Here is a 9975-nt window from a genome sequence, read left to right as displayed (position 1 = left end):
GAGAGAGAGAGGGAGAGAGACAGAGTGAGAGAGTGTGCGTGTGTGTGCACGTGTTTGTGTGTGTGTGTGTGTGAGTGAGAGTGAGTGAATGAGAGAAAGAGGAAGGGAGGGGTGAGGCAGAGAGTGTGTGTGTGAGGGGAGAGAGAGAAAGCGACAGAGCGAGAGAGAGTGTGTGCATGCGTATTTGTGTGTGTGTTTGTGTCTGTGTGTGTGAGAGAGAGGATGTGTGTGTGTGTGTCTGTGTGTGTGAGAGAGAGGATGTGTGTGTGCGTGCGCGTGTGTGCGTGTGTGTGTTTGTGTGTGTGCGTGTTTGCGTGTGCGTGTGTGCGTGCGTGTGCACGTGTGTGTGTGTTTGTGTGTGTATGTGTGTGTGTGTGTGTGTGTGAGTGTGTGAGTGTGTGGTGGGGTCACCTGTTGTGCGACATGAACCCAAGATCCCGATTAAGGCTGTCCTCATGGGTACCGAATGTGGCTATCAGTCTCTGCTCTGCGACTCTGCGTTGTTGTGTATCCCAAAGTTCACCTTGAAGGATGTTTACCAGCAGATCTGAGGCCGAATGTCCTTGACTACTGTAGTGTTCCCTGACTGGGAGGGAACATCCCTGTCTGGCGATTGCTGTGCAGTGTCCATTCATCCGTTGTCATAGCATCTACATGGTTTTGCCAATATACCATGCCCCAGGGCATCCTTGTCTGCAGTGTATGAGATGGACAACATTGGCTTAGTATCTGTTGAACACGTGGTGGGTGGTGTTCCCACTTGTGATGGTAGGGTCCATGTCGAAGATCTGGCATGTCTTGCAGAGGTTGCCATTGAGAGGATTATAAGACATATGATCATAAGACATAGGAGCAGAAATTAGGCCATTCAGCCCATCGTGTCTGCTCTGCCATTCAATCATGGCTGCTATGTTTCTCAACCCCATTCTCCTGCTTTCTCCCCTTAACCCTTGATTCCCTAAACTATCAGGAACCTATCTATTTCCATCTTATACTCAACGACATGGCCACTACAGCCTTCTGTGGCAGTGAATTCCATAGATTCACCACTCTCTGGCTGAAGAAGTTTCTCCTTATCTCTGTTCTAAAAGGTCTTCCCTTTGCTCCAAGGCTGTGCCCTAGGGACCTAGACTCTCCTACCAATGGAAACATCTTCCCAACATCCATTCTGTCTAAAATATTCAGTATAGTTTCTATAGTGTTGTGGTGGACAAACTACACCATGTTCCTCACAGCCTTCAACTCTTAGTCGGTGACAATGAGAACCTCGCCAAGATCTTCCCCAAGCTAACACTTCTCACCTTTAGACAACTGCCAAACCTTAAACAGACCATTCTTAGCACCAAAATATCCAGCCTGCAGGACAACATCAGACAAACACACAAACACACACACACACACACACTCTCTCTCTCTCAAACACACACACACACACACTCATTCATACACACACACACACTCTCTCTCACACACAGTCATACTTTCACACACACACGCTCACTCTCTCACTCACACACACATACACTCTCTCAAACACACACACACACACACTCTCTCTCTCTCAAACACACACACACACTCTTACACTTTCACACACCCACACACACACACACTTTCTCACACACACACACACTCACACTCTCACACACACACACACTCACACCCTCTGTCACACACACACTCTCTCTCATACACACACATTTTCACACTCTCTCTCAAACACACACACATTCATACACACTCGTACTCTCACTCACATGCACTCAGACACACACACACACACACACACACACATACTCACTCTCCACACACATGCATGCACTCAAACACACTCTCTCACAAACACAAAGACACACTGTCTCTCTCTCACACACACACACACACTCTCTTTCTCTCTCTCCAACACACACACGCAAACACGCTCTCTCACAAACACAAAGATACACTGTCTCTCTCTCTCACACACACACACACTCTCTTTCTCTCTCCAACACACACACGCAAACACGCTCTCTCACAAACACAAAGACACAGTCTCTCAAACATAGACACACACACTCTCTCACACATACACACTTTCTTTCAAACATACACTCACACGCACAAACTCTCTCTCTCTCACACACACACACACAGTCTCTTGCTAACACACACACTCTCGCTCTCTCAGACACACACTCTCTTTCTCACACTCACTCACACATGCTCTCTCTCATGCACATACACATAAACACTCAAACACACTCTGTCTCACACACATAATCTCTCTCTCACACACACACAATCTGTCTCACAAACACACACACACTCTCTCACATACACATAAAAACTCTCACACTCACTCACACACACTCTCTCACACACACACACACACACAAACACTCCCTTTCACACACAGACAATCTCTCTCTCACACACACACATGTTGAATAAACACACATTCTCTCACACACACACGCACACTCTCTCTCTCTCACACGCACACACACGTGCACAGTCTTTCTCTCATACCCACACACTCTATCTTTCTCTCTCTCACACACACTCTCTCTCTCTCACACAAACACACTCTCACACACGTGCACACTCTCTCTCACACACACACGCACAAACAGACACACAAACAAAAACAAATACGCACAGAAACTAACTCTCCACACTCAGCACACACACACACACTTTCTCAAATACACACACACACTCTCATACACACACACATGCACGCACACAAACACACTCTCTCACAAGCACAAAGACGCACTCTGTCAAACATAGACACACACTCTCTCACACATAAACACACACTCTATCTCTCTCACACACACACACTCACAGTCACACAGACTTTCCCTCTCTCACACACACAATTTCTCTCTCTCACACACACACACACTCTCTCACACACGCACACACACACACATACTCACTTTTGCTCACACACACTCTCTTTCTCTCACATTCACTCACACACGCTCTCTCTCACGCACACACACACACAAACACTCCCTTTCACACACACATGCAGATATAAACACACACTCTTTCTCTCTCATTACACAGACACTCTCTCTTTCACACACACACACACACATACACACACACTCTCTCTTTCACACACACACACACACATACACACACACTCTCTCTCTCACACACACACTCTGTCTCTCACACACACTGACTCTCTCTTCCACATGCACACTCTCTCTCAAACACACAAACAGATGCACATACACTCTCAGACACACACACACACTCTCTCAAACACACACACGAACACACTGTCTCTCTCTCTCTCTCTCACACACACACAAAAACTCTCTCTCACACACACACTCTCTCTCACACACACACATTCTGACACAAACACACACTCTCTCTCTCCCATACATGCGCACACTCTCTCTCTCACACACACGCACTCTGTCTTTCTCTCAGAAACACACACACTCTCTTTCTCACACACAAATATACACACACACATTGTCTCACAAAAAAACACACACACACTCTCTCTCATGCACACACTCTCTCTCAAGCACTCACACACTCTATCTCTCTCACATGCATGCACTCTCTCTCACACACACACACACATTCTGACACAAACACACTCTCTCTCACACCTACATGCACACTTTGTCTTTCTCACACACATTCACACATACACTCTCTCTCTCACACAAACACTCTCACTTTCTCTCTCATATGCACACTCTCCCACACACACATACACTCTCTCAAACACACATACATACTCTCTCTCTCACACACACACATACTCTCTCTTACACTCACTCTCTCTTTCTCACGCACACTCTCTTTCACACACACACACACACTCTGTCTCTCTCACACACACACTCTCTCTTCCACGTGCACACTCTGTGTCAAACACACAGACAGATGCACATACACTCTCAAACACACACACACACTCTTTCAAACACACACACTCTCTCTCTCTCGCATACACTCTCTCTCTCACATACACTCTCTCTCACACACACACTCTCTCACACACATACACTCTCTCACACACACACACACTCTCTCTCTCTCACATACAATCTCTCTCACAACACACACTCACACGCACTCTCTCTCTCCTCTGTCTCTCACGCACGCACACACTCACTCAGTCTCACAAACACGCACTCTCTCTCACACACACTCTCAGTCTCACACACACTCTCAGTCTCACACACACACACACTCAGTCTCTCTCTCACACACACACACACACTCTCTCTCTCATATACGCACACACTCACACACGTGTATACATACACACACGTGAATGTATGGGGTGCATTTGTCCTTGCAGACCCTCTCTATTTTGTTCAATGAATAAACAATTTATAGGCAGTCAAGGTGGTGTGTTGTAAATTCCTACTTTAGAAATAAAACCAGTCTGACTCCAAACTAAAAGTCAACAGATTCTAGACAAGGCCTCACAGCTAACATTCATTGTCTGACCTAAAATGTCACCTCTTCGTTACACTGATAATAACTTCAGTTCCCTCAAGACTGTGACTTCAAAGGAATTCGGGGATTTATATATACTTATTAATCAATTATAGCCTTCTAATTGATTAGATATTTATCATCATCTTAAATTTGTTTAGTACATCCTCATCAATGGTGTGACCCTTTGATCTTTTACTCATAAATTCTGCATCTGATGCTATCTCTCTCACGAACAGCTGAATGTAGAAGTAAGGCTCTGAAAGCTTTTGCGTTCAAATAAACCTTTTGGACTTTAACCTGGTGTCGTGTGATTTCTGACCTTCCTCTTAAGGATTCACAGGCTAGTTGAGAATCTTGCTGGTAGGTGGAAAGGACCTTATTTTCATGCATTAACACCTGATTATTAGATAATCACGCTTCATTTCTGTGCCAAATAAAAACTGAAAGAACTGCGGATGCTGTAAATCAGGAACAAAAACAGAAGTTGCTGGAAAAGCTCAACAGGTCTGGCAGCATCTGTGAAGAAAAAAATTCAGTTAACGTTTCGGGTTCGGTGACCCTTCCTCAGAACGGTTCTGAGGAGGGGTTACAGACCCGAAAGGTTAACTCTGATTTTTTTAATCCACAGATGCTGCCAGACCTGCTGAGCTTTTCCAGCAACTTCTGTTTTTGTTCATTTCTATGCAGTTTGCAAATCTACCAGGTATCAAAGAAAGACATAGAATCCCTACAGTGTGGAAGCAGGTCATTTGGCCCATTGAGTTCACACCACCCCTCGAAGAGCATCAAATCCAGCATCAATCCATGGTCTGGGCTATTCTCACAAGTTAGTCCGGGAGGTGGGCCATGATTTAGAGCAAGCAACTTTGTAGAATGTTAAACAATCACTTTGAAAGGTTGCAAAGTCCAAAGACTGAGAAATTAGAAATAGAGTGAATGAGAGAAAGATTGATTTAACGGAGAAAAAAAATGTGAAATAAAAATATGTTTTTTGTGCTTTTAAATATCTCACATTAAAATCCAAAGAAATAAGACACAAAGAAGGGTCCAGACCCGAAATGTCAGCTTTCCTGCTCCTCTGATGCTGCTTTGGCCTGCTGTGTGCATTCAGCTCTACACCTTGTAATCACAAAATTGTCATGATAGTTTTCAGTAATGGTGAGATTCATTAGCAATAACTAACACTGAGAACTTTGTTAAAAAAAGTTTCACATAAAATCTGTGCAATGACACCACCCACAAACTGGAGGAGCAGCATCTCATATTCCGCCTTGGGAGCCTACAGCCCAATGGCCCAAACATGGAATTCACCAGTTTTAAAATCTCCCACTCTGGGCTTCATGCCATGTCCAACCCTCCCTCTCATCCCCACCTCCTTGACCTGACACAACCTGCCCATCTTCTCTCCCACTTACCCGCTCCTCCCACCTCACTGACCAATCCCCACCACTGCCTACCTGCACGCATCTATCACCATCCCACCTACCTTCCCCAGCCCCACCCCTCCTCTCTCTATTTATTTCTTAGCTCCCTTCCTCCTCCCCCATTTCTGAAGAAGGGTCCCGACCTGAAATGTCAACTTTCCTGCTCCTCTGATGCTGCCTGGCCTGCTGTGTTCCTCTAGCTCCACACTGTGTCGTCTCTTGCATCATTTCATACTAGGTTTAATGCACTATCTTGAATTAAGTCAGTGTTTGTTGTATGTGACCCTGCAAGTGTTAATATTGCAGAGTGCCATAAGCATCATCCACTATGATGATGTCATATGGACTTGTGGGCAGAAATTTCAGAATCTTGAAGGATTGACACTGGACTTTTGGTCTTCCTGATATTCCCTATAATAAGGTCTTTCATATCAATGTAACTTCTCACTAATTCCCAACATGCAAAGAAATATATTTAACTAAAGTGACTCTTCTAGTTAGACCAAAAAGTGGTTTTACTCTACCACACAAGGCAAAGCAGGTCCTGTAGCTTCCTAAACTTAAAAAGGTTGCTGGCAGTAACTTTCATCATGAGCAAAGGCTCATACGGATGTTGCTGTTGTAGTTGCATATAAATAATAGAATGCGTTATTATCCTCTTTGATAGTGTGACATCAAATTATGGAGCATCAGTTTTGTTTAGAATTGCATTGTTAAACTGAGTAGAAAGTTTTGCTGTTCTTTTACTAAAGTTAACCATTTTGTGCAGTAGTTTTGACACAAGTGTTGTCCTTTGGCCATTTCACAAACAAAAGAAGTCAAGAAGACTATCTATGTTAACGAGCATTGTAAGAGCTTGCAAAATGTGTGAAACCTAACATTCTGCAATATATTGTTGTTAAATTTTGGAACCAATCAGATGAAATAAGAGTTACCTTTAAAGCATCATACCTTCCTTTTTAACATCTTCTGCCAAATCTTTCAATTTCATTAAGTTTTTGAATATGACTATTTAGCTTCTAAGCAGCAATTTTGGATAATGTTTTCTTTTTAAAATTAGTTTATTGATCAAAAGCTGCGTATTGAACCAGGGAAAATAATTAAGCAATAATGAATGTTGGATTATTGAAAATAGATCAAACTGTGCTTTCAAGCCTGTAATTTAGAACTGAATGACATTCTGCAGGAAATTATTTATTTTCAAAAACGCAAAGGATCACGAGTAATGTTTCACCTGCCTTAATTATAAAACATAATTACAACTTATGGTAGGGCATTTAACTTGTCTGTCTAGCATCGAGGTGGAAGGATTGCAGTAATTCTCACATTCCACTGGTCACAATATAAAGTTAATTGTTTTAGCCAGTCCCATTGTGGATGATCATATGTTTTCATAGAACCCCTGCAGTGGGGAAACAGGCCATTTGGCCATCGAGTCCACACTATCCCTCCAAACAGTATGTGACCCAGACCCATCCCCCGACCCCTGTAATCCTGCATTTCCCATGGCTAATCCACCGAGCCTGCACATGGATGGACACTATGAGCAATTTAGCATGGTCAATCCACCTAAGCTGTGCATCTTTGGACTGTGGGAGGAAACCGGAGCACCTGGAAGAAACCCACACAGACACAGGGAGAATGTGCAAACTCCACACAGACAGTCGCCCCTGGATGGGATTGAACCTGCGTCCCTGACGCTGTGAGGCAGCAGTGCTAATCACTGAGTCACCGTGCAACCCCAATTCTCTACATTAAACTCTAAATGAAAAGATCATCAATGAGGTTTCTTTAATAAACAGAAAATAATTGATTTATTAAAAGAAAACTTATTCAAGGATAATGCAAATCTGGTTAATACACTAAGTTTAAAAATATAAATGTTTATCCCACTAGAGATTCACTTTAGGGAAAGAAAGAACAAACATTTTTGGCTAATAATTCTTCCTTCATGGAAGCAATAATAAGGTGAGGAATGCTCAGAAAGCTGCCTTTCTGACCTGTTGGTCCCACAATGACAGATGTCCCCAAACAGAAGCAGATGTATTTGGGATTCTTTCCAAAGCAGTTTGTGTAGGAAATGCAGTATTGAAGATTCTCCTGGATGCTGTTTAGGAGGACAAGCATGGTTCAGAATGGACTAGGGCTTCAAGTACCAGACTGAACCTACAACAGAGATAGTAAGAACTGCCAATTTCTGAAGAAGGGTCCTGACCTGAAACATCAGCTTTCCTGCTCCTCTGATGCTGCCTGGCCTGCTGTGTTCCTCCAGCTCCACACTGAACCTACAACAGGATTTTTTTCAGGAACAGGAGAGCTAGGCTGGAATTTGTTTTATTCCTTCCCCAGGCTGGCCACTTTATTGAATATCCAAATGATTCCCAAAACAGCTGTTGCAAACTGACAAACATAAGGCCAGACACGAGTCCAGAGTGATCACATGACATCTGATTTTCAAAATAAAAGGTCTTTATAAATAGCTGCACTGTCCTTTTATTGACTTCTTTAAAAATAGTCCAGAACTTTTTGTGCATGTGCCTGTGTCTGCACATCTGTTCCTCTCAACCTGACATCATCATAGTGGATTCCTCTCAACCTGCTGCCTATTGTGTGAGGCTTCACTGCACAACATTCAGGTGTTAAATGCTGTAAAAACTTTCTCTACCATGCAATGTCAGCACCATGCCGTGCCAACTGCTGCATTTCCCAAGCAGTAAGTAGGATGTGCAATGTGTAGACACTTGTAAAGTGGATCATCTGAAGTTACAGTCAGATGGGATTGTAAAAAGTGCATCCATTTCCCTGAACAGAGCTAAAAAACAATGCAAGCTACAGAGCCTCCAAGTAAACACCAATTGAGTGGATGCGAAGAAATGAAGCTGAGGGCCATAAGGTGCATGAGCATCCCTGGTGTGTGGTGCAACCTGGCTGAAAAACGCAGGCTGCCAGTGTCCTTGAGCTCCAAAGTGAAGCATTGAAAGGGATGAAGGTTGGCACATCAGCAGGTGTGAAGATATACTGAGGATCATGTTTAACTATTGCCAACTTGTATGAAGAAAGTGTGGAGAGGGAAGTTGTCCACAGAACTTGTGGGAACATTGTATCAAATACAGAGTTCTCCAGAGGCCCAGAGACACAGCAGTACTGCCAGTTAACTGCTTCAACTTTCATGTTGACAATGCACACATCCAATATCCCTGGGAAGGTAAGGAGAATTGGAAGTGATATTTAAATTAGGTGAATAGGAATACTGATGAGATGCAATTGCATGACAATAAGGTAGTCCCTGCTTAACAACGAGGTTCTGAGATTATCATTTAAATCTTACGGGGAAATTGGGCAATTATTTCTTAACTTTGAGATTTTGATTTTTCATTCTGAGTGTATTTTTCCAACATTCTTGGCATTGTCCACACCACTGTAGGCAGGGGAAAATCCATCCAATGTTTCTGATTGCAACAGGAAGATCAAATATTGACTCATACTTGGCAAAATACTGCAACATACATTCTTTGGCTCTACCAGTCCTAAGACATTGAACCAGCATTCGTTCTAGCCATCTGTGACAATGTAAGAAAGCTGCACCTTATGACTTGAGTCAAACTGCTAATAACTCCCAACTTTTTAACGCACAGTGAAATTTCATCAGAAAGCAACAAAGAGCTTCAGCCAAAATCTTAGCGTATCATTTTGTCTACAAATATTGATTGAATTGTTTTACTGCTCCTGCATTTTCTACATGTGTTTCAGATTACCAGCACCAGAAGCTTATTTCGCCTTCAGTCCTTCAGCTATTTTAAACAAATTTTCCAAAGTCACGCACCTGGAACAATTAAGAGTCAATCAAACAAACTCACATTTTGACAAAACCTCTTTGGTTGTAATTATGTCCAAGATGATGACATATTTTGCTTTGAAGTGTGTCATCCAGTTGCTTCTATAAATATCTATAAATGAATGCAGACATTTTTTTCTTTTAATTCCAGATAATAAAATAGGTGAACTTATTTTTTTCCAGCATAGAATTACCATTGCAGTTTGAACAAAATTCATTTTTTGTCAAATGTCTAACTTTGTGATA

Source organism: Rhincodon typus, chromosome 28 (assembly GCF_021869965.1).
Source record: "Rhincodon typus isolate 14 chromosome 28, sRhiTyp1.1, whole genome shotgun sequence".
Taxonomy (NCBI): domain Eukaryota; kingdom Metazoa; phylum Chordata; class Chondrichthyes; order Orectolobiformes; family Rhincodontidae; genus Rhincodon; species Rhincodon typus.
The sequence above is the reverse complement of the archived record's forward strand: the minus strand, read 5'-3'. Positions refer to the sequence as shown.